The sequence below is a fragment of the Thunnus thynnus genome, chromosome 1, assembly GCF_963924715.1.
Source record: "Thunnus thynnus chromosome 1, fThuThy2.1, whole genome shotgun sequence".
Classification (NCBI taxonomy): domain Eukaryota; kingdom Metazoa; phylum Chordata; class Actinopteri; order Scombriformes; family Scombridae; genus Thunnus; species Thunnus thynnus.
Window position 1 is genome coordinate 28,399,353 of NC_089517.1, and position 11,537 is coordinate 28,410,889.

Sequence of the window (11,537 nt, forward strand, 5' to 3'; positions counted from 1 at the left end):
ATGCTGTTTTTTTAAATGATGTCAAGGCCAGAATGTTATTATGGCTCAGCTGATTAGTTACTCTGGGTCCGCTCCAATAGGGTGCAGGCATGCTGCCTATCACAGCCTGACAAAAGCAGTGAATGAATGTTTAAATAGTGTCAGTAGCATGAAATCCTGACTGTTAAGCCTGATGTGTGAATTGCATCAGATCAGCTGCGAACACAATGTCAGATGATTGACTATAAATAGAGCGCTGTTAATTAATGTCCAATTTCAGACACATTTCCAGATCATCACAGGAAAGCTTTTGTCCAGTGTGAAAATTAAGTTTTGGCTATTTTGTTTCATGATGACAGCATTGCATTTTGTCATAAACTATATTCATTTATTTGTGAAGTTACCCATTGTAGCATAAGTGCCCCGAGAGCTGGGTTGCCCATATCAATTGTCAAATGAATAAAATCCTAAGTACACCTCTTGGGTTGCCAACTTTTGCTCTAGACCATTTCTTAGCTATTCATTTATTTATTACATTATTTTATGAAACCCTGTACATACACCTGTCGTTAGGGTGCCATCTATTGCTTAGCCTATATATTATAAATAGCCTGATATTGCTTTATGCAACACATAAGTGCTTGTGTTGGGGAAAAATGGGGCTGGACCAGATGAAAATTGCCAATTTTGTTCCCAGTCCGACCCTGGCTAAGGCATTGTTATTATGATTCATGCAAACTTCCTTAAGGGCACCACCTGCAGAGCCAAGTGATATTTAAACAGCTGGAGATACCACCAATATTATATCACAACAATATTTCATAAATTTGGATGACAGTTTGCCAAATAACACATTTTCCCATGATTTCCGTTACCACGAAAACCTTCAGGTGTTCTTTGCCTGTGCCTAAAATGCTGTACCTACATTTCCTTCCTGGCGTTTAGACTTGAACCAGGACTAAAATCAATGTATATATGTATATTTATTTATTTATTTTTACTTTTTCATGACACTTACACCATTTCTTCACTTCAAGACAGGAATATCCTTCAGCAGTTCATCTCTTGACGTTGCTGCCATAGCATGAGTAGTATGTTAGTGGTGCAGCACAGTGATCTGAAAAGTGTCATGTCAGGAACCTGAGAATTGATTCAAAGACGTGACAGAGCCTGCGTTATAAGTCATGTGCGTGACTGCTCTCTAAAGGTCTGCTCAAGGCTGCCTGTCATGCATGCCAGGGTGAGAGTGAGACGTCAGGCTGTGAAAATAACACATTAAAAAACAAAAATAATCTACATCTATGCATCCTGTACTGACATGACATGACAATGCTAGGTAAGTGTTCATTCATCACATTAATGTATGCGAATATGTGTGTGTGTGTGTGTACATGTCTCCTTTATTTATCATATGTGGCATACAAATTTGATCTGAGGTTGATGGAAATACGTTACAATATTGAGGGTGAAAGTTGATTCTTGACCTTGCAAACAGCAGTTAAAATCATAACTCATCATCAAATTGTTGGCTTTTTCAGAAGCTTTCAAACACATATATCTCACAGTCTTTCTCAACAGATCCTTGGTTGTCATGGAAATAGCTCAAATGTTATTATGGGACCTGATTTAGGTCAAGTTATATCAGGTGAGAGAGATGGTAACCAGTCTGTTCAATGATGGTCTGAAAATAATAAAGCCAATTACAAATACCTCAAAACTATATGTAAGTATAGTACTTGAGTAAATGTATTTCCAACAGTGGTGCTTCCAACTACACTAATTACCTTTAAAACAGTTCTACTATCTCTCTCTCTCAATCTGTCTCTCTGTCTCTCCATTTGTCTGACAGCACAACTATTGGTTAGAAGGAATTGATCCATTCTTGCTAAAATAATCATTATCTCAGGTCTCGGATACTTAACGAAAACCCAGCCACGTATACCTGAAACAACCAGGTTTCAGTCCAGTAGTTGTGCTTGGGAGGAGGAGCAGAGGTTCCAGCTGGGGAGGATGTCCTTGATGTTTCTCTTGTTGAGGAGAAGACAGGAGAAAGAAGAGAAGGTGGCAAGATTGTCAGCGGTGTTCATCCCCCCCCACTCCAGAGTTGAGGACGGATGACTGCAACACTCCTCTAGCAGCTGGCCTCTGATAAGCCCTCTTTTCGAGGCCCAAGGTGGAGGGCCTTCTTAATGGAATTGCTCTCATCCGGGTAACAGTGTTCTATCGACTGCTCTCACCAGAGAAAGAGGACCCCCTTTGTGAACCGAATGAACTGGGAGATTGATGAGGCTCGGCTCTGTGAAATCAGCCCAGCCCCATCTCCTATCCAGCCCGAGGGCTCCGAAGGACGTCTATTTAGGAGATATAATTCATATGTATGTGAAAATGAAATGCCTTTACTGGGTTGCTGGGAAAGCAATGTAATGCCAAAATATTTCACAGTCTAGTGAAACAGCCTGGAGATTCTCTGTGTACTTGGCGACAGAAAACACATCATCATGTATGTCTGTATCTCTATGTTGTGGGACTACTGCATTAACAACCTCTAAAAATATAAAGATAACAGACAGCAGAAGAATAGAAAAAGATGAAACATGTTTATGTAACAGTATAATAATAATGGCACTACATGACCCATTTTTTGAGAGAAATGTTTCAGGAGTTTATTGATACACTGTCAAAGCGATGTTTTCTCCTAAATGTAGATTGTGCAAAGGTACAAAAACAGAAGAGTCCTTTATCTGCAGGTAGCAGTGGCTGTCTAACATTCTGTAATACAACAGGTATACTCCGAGAGTTCAAGAGGCAGACGACAGGCTGATAAGATGCTTATCACCGCTGAGGCTGTACAGCCTTATCTGTCTTACAGAGGCTCTTACCTTTGGCTTTCACACAGCCAAACAAAGATCCTTTCTCAACGGGAATTTCAGCTGTGTGTAGAAGAAACAATTTGTTTTCAAGATGTCAGTTTTCTGTAACCTTGCTGGAAACTGCCTTTACCACTGTTGTTACTTCATATTCCACTTAGAAAAGGTGGGGATATACTTTATATTATAGTAAACAAATTGTTAATTGCTATAAATTGTTGATTTTAGGTCAGAAGTGGCAGTCTTTTATTGTAGCTCAATTTATATCTGTAGTCATATCTGGAGGAGGCTGTTTCCATATTCCTGATCATAATTAACAGTATTAATCTTGAAGATGCACTGTACTTTGTGCCAATAGCAATTCAAATATTACTGCATGGCAAAAAGCCCATTTTGTTAATGCAATTGTCCCTGTGTAATGGAGAGTCCTTTGTCTTTTCTGTTCGCCCCCTGTCTTTTCCATTGCGGTGTAGCCATTCAGCCAATGTAGAAATCCCATTTATCAAGTCTGTGAGTGCCCTCATGTCTGATCATCTGTCACTGGCTTCCTGACGTCTCAGACATCCCTCCTGCTGCTTCTCAAAATAGAGCAGGAGATTAGGAAGAAGGGAGCATTTTAGCCAAGTTCCAGGAGGTCCTTCATCCCCTTCACCCCGCTCCCTCATTCTCCACCTCCTCCAACCCCACCCCTCCTTTAAACATCTTCTCCACCCTTCCTCCCCCTCCTCCTCCTCATTTCCTTCAGCATCTTCATCTGATGGAGCCATCAAGGGAAATCATTGTCCAGAAGACGCACTATGTGCTTCGGGGGGACTTAGAGTGTGGTGTTCTTGGTGTTCCATCAAAGACATTCATTAATGTGTTATATTTTTCATCACAAAGTTCATAACGCAGACAATAAACTTTGCCATAGAACATTAATCAACTAATGCTGCTCATAGACCTTATAAAATGTCATAGCAGGAAAAACACAAGTGTAATTAATAATATCAACACCTGGCTCTGTTCTAAGCCATGTCAGTGACCTCTGTGTATCTTAATTGTTTTGTTTTTTTGTATTATGATGCATCCACTTCCATACAGGACTGCCTCTCCAGTATAACCACTAGCAGTGTGAATGGCAGACATGGAGGAGTTGCATCAATCTCAGAGGGCATCAGCTTTGGCACCACCTGAACAGGTGTTTTTAATTACATCGTTACTCAACTAGGCTGGCACAGGATGCATTCTGTGGATTTTTTGTTTGGTCATTAGAATAGAAAAAGCTGCCAGGGTCAGAAGTGACATGCTGAAAATGCCATCAAAGTGCTGCACACAGTTCCTTTCTGTTTTATGTAGTAGCAGTTTCCTACTTTATTCATTTGTTAATTGTCAATGTTCAGTTATTTTACAGCTTAAAAAGATAATCACTCCATGTTGCATCAAACACATTTATTCAAAGAGGAAACCATAACATACAGGAAAACAGTTGATTATTTAAATAAATGTCTAAAGAACAAGCCTGTTTTGAATTACTCATTTGATAATTTGGTGATCCCACCAAAAAGTGCAAATGGATAAAATGCACAACAGTTATAGACTAAGGCTAAGCAATGTGAATAAACTCTTTCATCAGATTCTTAAACCAATACAAACATATAGATTCACCAAAAATAATGGATTTATGGGTTTACTAATTTTAATGGGTTTATAACATGAAGTACTAGTCAATTAGTCTGTACTGAGCTAAAGATTAATGGGTGATACTTACTCACCCATTACTATACTTACTCTTACAACTATCCATCACCTAAAACTACGAAACCCTAACTGAACATCCTCAGCATGACCTGAGTTACAGAGTAGTAAAAATACAGAGTTACCTGGGGCTACCTTCCTTGCCGTCCTTCCAACTTGTCTAACTATTTTAGGATACATTTTAAATGCAATATTATGTGACACAGCATTATAATGCCTGCCATTGGTTTCTAAAAAGGATAATTGACCTTTTTCACAGCAGACATTTTAACTTGTCATACAAGGGAAAGCACAGTTGGAACTGATATCATTAACGATAGCTCAGTGCCGTCCATGTGGCCAGGAAGCCATACTGGTCAACCATCATGCACTATACCAGGGTCATGAATTTGGAAAAAACTAAATGGGATTCAGCCATCATTAATGTTATTAATTACACGTGTTTTTCCTGCTTTGACATGTCAAAATGTCTGCTGTGAAAAAGGTCTATTATGGGATATTGTCAGTTTATGTAATCATGCAGTGTAAGGTTTTGGCAGCATGCGGCAACACTAACCAAATGTAATTCAATGCAAACTTATTAATCATTGAATTTTTTTTTTTTAAATATTACCAAAAATTTGAAATTATAAATATGATAAAGTCGAATACACACAGGCATACTATACAAGCACAAATCACGCTGCACATAGTACATGAACAAAAGTACTTATGCCCTAATTGACCTTCTGCTTTGCACTCATCACTGGGATTGCACTGCAAGAAAATAGCTCTTAGTCCTTTTCACGTGGGTGGGACTTGTTAAAACGTGATCGTTTCTAAGAGTGTTTGTCTTCAGAAGCACATGGAGAATGTAAGAAGAGATCTAAGATGTGATGGGTTTTACTATAATCTTTGCCTTAAGATGCTTGTAGATTATGTGGCCTTGTTCTGTCTGTACTCCGTGAAAAATACCATTAAAGGGGCTCAGAGCTGCAAGGCTGTGCATGATTTGTGTTAGTATCTACATCAGAGAGAACAAACAAGAGATTACCCTGCTTAACTTAATATAATTGTAAAATAATCAACCTACTAGCCTTGCATTAAGCAGTCTGAATCCTGTACAACCGCACAAGACATGGAAGGTGATGTTGAAATTTCATATATTTTACAGTACGCCATCACAGGGGATGAGGGGATGGTGGAGCTTGACTCTATAGACAATTTGTAAAAGGTGGTGGAGCTCCAACTTTTAGGACCCTATAAAAATAAAAGCTAAACATAGCTGACAATATAAAATAATTGAATTTTTTAATAAATTAAGACATCCTTCTACCTCTTTGACCTGCAGAGAAAACTGCAGTTTTTAAAAGATATGTACCTGCTCTAATTCAAAACACACCACAAAATGCTGTTGTTTCTGCTTTTCTTTGACAAATTCATGAAGATCCCACAGAACTTCTAATGAGAGACAAGAGTGCTGCTTTTTTAAGTCAGTTTCAAATCGATGCTCAGACAATAATTCAGTTCCAGCTCTTCTCTGCAGTCGGGGGGGTTGCATAAGGGAATAACGGTAAGATGGATGGTCCATTTCCCTGAGATCATTGCTTTTCCTATTGATCGTCCGATGCAGGTCTAGCCTGAGCCCAGACACAGTACTGAAGAGATATATACATACTGTAGCGGTAGAGGAACATAACATGCACTCACTGCCCCGAGCTCTCCTAACCAAACAGATGTTGATATAATGGGTAGTTTCAGCTAAGCGAGCTGATGGGTCAAAGATGCAATTCAACTGAACTAATTCCCATTAAGATTGTCTAGCTGTTCCTTATTGCTTACTCAGGAGCTAGTTAGCAATCTGTAGCAATCTTGTTTTTTTCAGTTTTTTTCTTTGTCAGACTGCATCCATGTTTCACTCCTCACACTACAATACAGATGACAACCTTCCTTGCTGTGATAATCAGCACACAAGTTATGCAGACGGTGCGAAGCACATCCCTCTCTGGACACTATCTCATACAAGAATGTTTGGTTTTGTTGTCCTTTTTTGTTCTGTCTGGAGGAAACTTTCTGCTACAGTGCCCACACAGTATTGAGTAAGCATCTGGAATGAGTCATAGCCCCTCTAATGGAAATCCATTTAGCTTGGTCTGAAGTATAAGACTGCGCAGGGAAGCATATCGTCATGCTTAACTGAACCCTGGGCTATCTTTCAGCACAGGCAGGACAAGCAGGCAACATTCAAGGTGAAAAGACGGTCCTAAACAATCAAGAAAAAAGGTATTATTTGGTCATCTTGAGACCAAACAAAGAAAAAGAGTAGATGTGTTTGCAGCTGATTACATCTTTATTAGAATATTTTTTAGTTTTTACAGTTTTCTCACTGCACACCAATATGAAATAGAACATCTGAAGGAAGTTCTGATGTGTTCTTAAAGGCACCTAGTCTTGGGTGATTGAAAACTGAGGAAAAATATCCAAAGAGACCCCGCTGAAAGAGTTATCTGATCTGAATGAAAAGACCCATGAAGGCTGCAGAATATGGAGTAAAATGCAGATGCACGGATCATTAATATTTACATATACTTCCAGCCGGGGAGAATTGGATTTTGAGGCTGGCCTTTTAGTGTAATGTATGCATTCTGGCTCTTGATTGTGACGTCGCTGCAGCCTGAGAGGCAAAGTGCGAATACATTTGAAGTGAATCTTTTAATGGAGACATGAAAGAAGGCCCGTGAAGGTCAGTCTCTCAGTGGTGCTGCAAGCAATTTTGTTCTCCTAAAAATGTTTGGATTACTCAAAATTAAACACAACTGGTTTCACTTTCAAAGTGGTATTGACTGCATTGTGCAGTTTTCTCTTTTACCGGTGGAATTATAAAGCTTAATGTTTTCTCTGAGGCAGGTGATCATAAACATTGCTGCTGGTGAATTAAAGCAGTGAATCTATAAAATGTCTTTTCAGGAATAATAAAAAAAACACTGCATCGCATAACATAAGATTTAAACCTTTTCATGATTTCACTAACATAGATTTATGAAACTGAATCTGCAACATATAAAAACAAGTAAAACACCAAAATGGAAGTTACACAGTGATGCACATTATTTTCATTTTAATTTCAGCAGAAGAGTTGTTAGTGTCCCTATTAAAATGACACACATGTGCTGAATGAATAATGAGCTCCATCACTTTTTTTGTCTCTTTGTTCATAACTCTCTTCAAGTTTCACCATGTCTCACTCTCTCTCTCTCTCTCTCTCTCTCTCTCTCTCTCTCTCTCTCTCTCTCTCTCTCTCTCTCTCTCTCTGTCTGTGTGTGTGTGTGTTGGTTCAAAAGATTTTGATTCATTTACAATTCTGTGCCTTATCTCGGGCTCCAATTTATTTTCAAGTCCTTGAAGGTAAATCTGCCAGACTGGTAATGTGCATTGACACACTCCCTTCCAAGAATAGGCCCTGAGGCAATTAGATAGATGAAACAGATGCACAGATAGAAAGGACTTTTATACCTCCAATTTAAACTGTTTTCATGTTTCTTTATTCAATTCAAATGTTATGTTATTTAGAAAATACCATGACCTCAGACCTAAATTCCAAAAGATTATTTGCTCTTAGTGGGTAATGAATGAATGCAATGTTTTGTTCTAACAGCAACAAGATGTGAGCTGTAGAGGCTTTTATGGCTGTATAGTAACAATGTCTGTGGGGATGACACCTGTCTTATTGCTCTGCAGATGCTCTGCTCTAACATCAGGTCATTCAGAGTCACAGTGGGATTGCGTCTCCAGCCACTGATTCTGCCATGTCTTTCAAAGCCAGACGTCATTACCGCAGCTCTGTGCTCTGTGTTCTCAATTTACTCTAACAAGGCTCACACAGACCACTGTAAAAGTGTTGCTTGTCTTTTAATATCAGGAAGCACCTGCTGTCTGTAAAAGCATCTGGTTTTGTTGCTGTACCCCTGCACTGTTTAACAGATCTTCGGGACACTGACCGGAGGAGTTGGCAGGAACAGATTACATTAATTAAATGAAAGTGAAAAGGAGATAACTGCAGGCTCTTGCAATTAGTTAAATACTAATGAGACTCCGTACTGTAGGTGTTTCCTTACTCCATGCAATGCTTGATGAGGTGAGAAAGCTTTTGATTGCAAGATAATGAATATGATGTACATGTATATATCGTTTTACACAACTGAAATACTGTTTGAGGGTTTAAGATGATAAAAAAACTATTAATTAAAAAATGAGTTAGAGTGCAGGAAAAGTGTTTTTTTTTAGCTCTACTCTGACACTTCTTAATTTTGGCTACAGTCAGGAAATAATTATTCTCTCCTTTATGCTCATTGTTGGATGGATACAATATTGGTGGTTTAGGATTTCAAGTTTCTTTCTACAGTGCTTAAAATGCACAAAATGTAATATTGAAGAGACACTTTTTATTGGAATGACCAATATACAGAAAAACACAACACAAAATACACTTTACTTTCTTGTTGGGAGTTTGATGAGAAGATTGATACAGTAAATATGTAGCTGGAGCCAGTAGCTGGTTAGCTTAGCTTAGCATTAAGACTGGAAAAAGTTGGAAACAGCGAGCCTGATTCTGTGCAAAGGTAACACAGCAAATTGTCCTGTTTTTACACTTTGTATAAAGGTTAAACAAACAATATATAACATATTTGTGAGCCGATAGTCAGTAGGTGGATTTTGTTACCTTTGGACAAAGCCAGGCTAGCTGGTCTTTGTGCTAATTGGCTGCTGACTGTAGCCTTGACAGACATCTAACTCTCATCTAACTCTCAACCAGAAAGCAAATAAGCGTATTTCCCAAAATGTGTAACTATTACTTTACATTTACATGTATTACTTTGGCAGACACTTTTGTCCAGAGGTACAAATGAGCTACAATCCAAGCCACAATAGACCAAGGGGAAGCCTTCAAGATTAAGTGCACAAGCAATACTCAGTTCCTCATTCTGCCTGACAAGTGCCACAAGGCTGGCTTGTTCTTTTGAGAAAGAACAAGAGAAGGATCAAGCAATAGAGAAAGAGCACATAAGGTAAGTAAGTAGTCTCGGAAGAGGTTCATCTTCAAGCAATTTTTGAAGACAGAAAGGGATTCTGCTGATCGAATCAAGTTTGGTAACATTCACCACAGGAATTAGGACTGAGATTTCCTGTCTTACAGTGACAGCAGGACTAGTCTTTGTTCATTTGCAGATCTTAGTGAACAAGATGGCGCATAAATGTGAATGAGGAAATCCATGTAGGTGGGTGCCATGCAAGTGGCTTGAACTTTGTGAGCAGCAACAGGGAGCCAGTGGAGAGTAATGAAAAGTTGAAGGAGTGGAATCAATAAATCAAATCCTTATTATATGCAGCAAATAAAAATGGCTAATGTCAGTTTCACACATATCACCTCACTTATCTGTTATAAAGCATTGTGAGTGCAGTCATGACCCAGCCTGTGAGAAGAAGATCAGCAAGGCAAAAGCCCTTGCAGCTTCTCTGATGAATTCAATCTGAATCTGGGGTTGCACTTGAGTACGGTATTACTGATGGGAGGCAAAGCAGAGAAAGTCGAGCTATGATGGACGTAGCCGTTATGCCGCAGGCTATCAGTCAACTCTAGCTGATTCTGAATGTGGCCCACCATGTGCTTTGCACTGGCCCAGGATGAGGGGAGGGAGGAAAAGTCAGCTATTTCTTGCTGTCTCAGTGTGGGCACTAGCACGTTAATCACAGAGATACACAGTCTCCTTCCTCCAGGCCGAGAGTCTTGTCATTCTGCTCACTGTGTTACGTCTGAGGCGAATGACAGACTGGACAAACCAACTGGCTGAAGCTGGATAATGAGGCCTGTTCCTCTTGAGCAAAGAGGCCGATCAGCTAAACCTGCACATAAACAAAAATAAAAACTGCAATAATAGGCAATTAGCCTTTTGTTTACGAAGTGCTGAGTTCCACTTCTTTTTTCCTCCTCCTCACTGCATTCTGCCCTTTGGGTCCAGGTTTGCAATCATCCTCACAGAGAGTACCAGTCTCCTGAAGGAGGATGTAATTTATCAATGAAAGATGTGGTTCTGGTGATGTCAAGATGTTTATGGTTGTCTGAGCTTTTTCAATGAATGGAATACGTAGGTCCACTTTTTTAAAGATGGCTGCTGGTAGACCATCTTTGCATGTGATCCAGAAATGCCATCATGAACATAAAAAGCAAGAAAAGACCTGGACCAGAATAGAAGACAGCATGAAAAACATGGTTTGAGTGATAATTCTAATATCCATAACTATTCAGGCTGCAACATGATCGACCACACACTCAATAGAGGGCAGGTCATCTCACCATCTACTTGCTCTCCTGCTCCTCATAAGAACTGATAGGAATTGATTCCGCTATTTATCACAAATCTGACGTCTGTGAGAGCAGCGCACTGTAACAGTCTCTGATGGGAGAATATGAGCCGTCCATATCGGAGTGTATCCCATCAATAGCACTCCTCTCACTAAAACAAATGACCTTATTCATTCAACCTTGAAGGAAATGAGCCACAGAGATGATAAGAGCAGGAATGAGTGTAATAATGGAGCACCAACTGATAGAACAGATAGAACTACAGAATGTGAACTATTGAGTGCTACGAGTGACCAAAAAAAAACCCACACAATACCACAGAGTTACAAGAGTGCTCCAATACCATCTAGTGGTGACTTCTAGTACACACAACCATAAAATACAAAGCCAATGAAATTTCAGCATGTTGTAGAGAAAGACAAGAGGAAATCTATTATTCCAAAGAATAGGCATAAAAATCTGCTCACCCTACTCGCTTAGCACCACTCTTTCCAGTTATTACAAGGTGCTATAAATCACTGCTCACAAACACGTTTACCCCATCCACTTCCCTCTGATTGAACTGCATGAGCTGTAACTGTTCTTGTTTCATATATGTGATATGTTGCTGGATG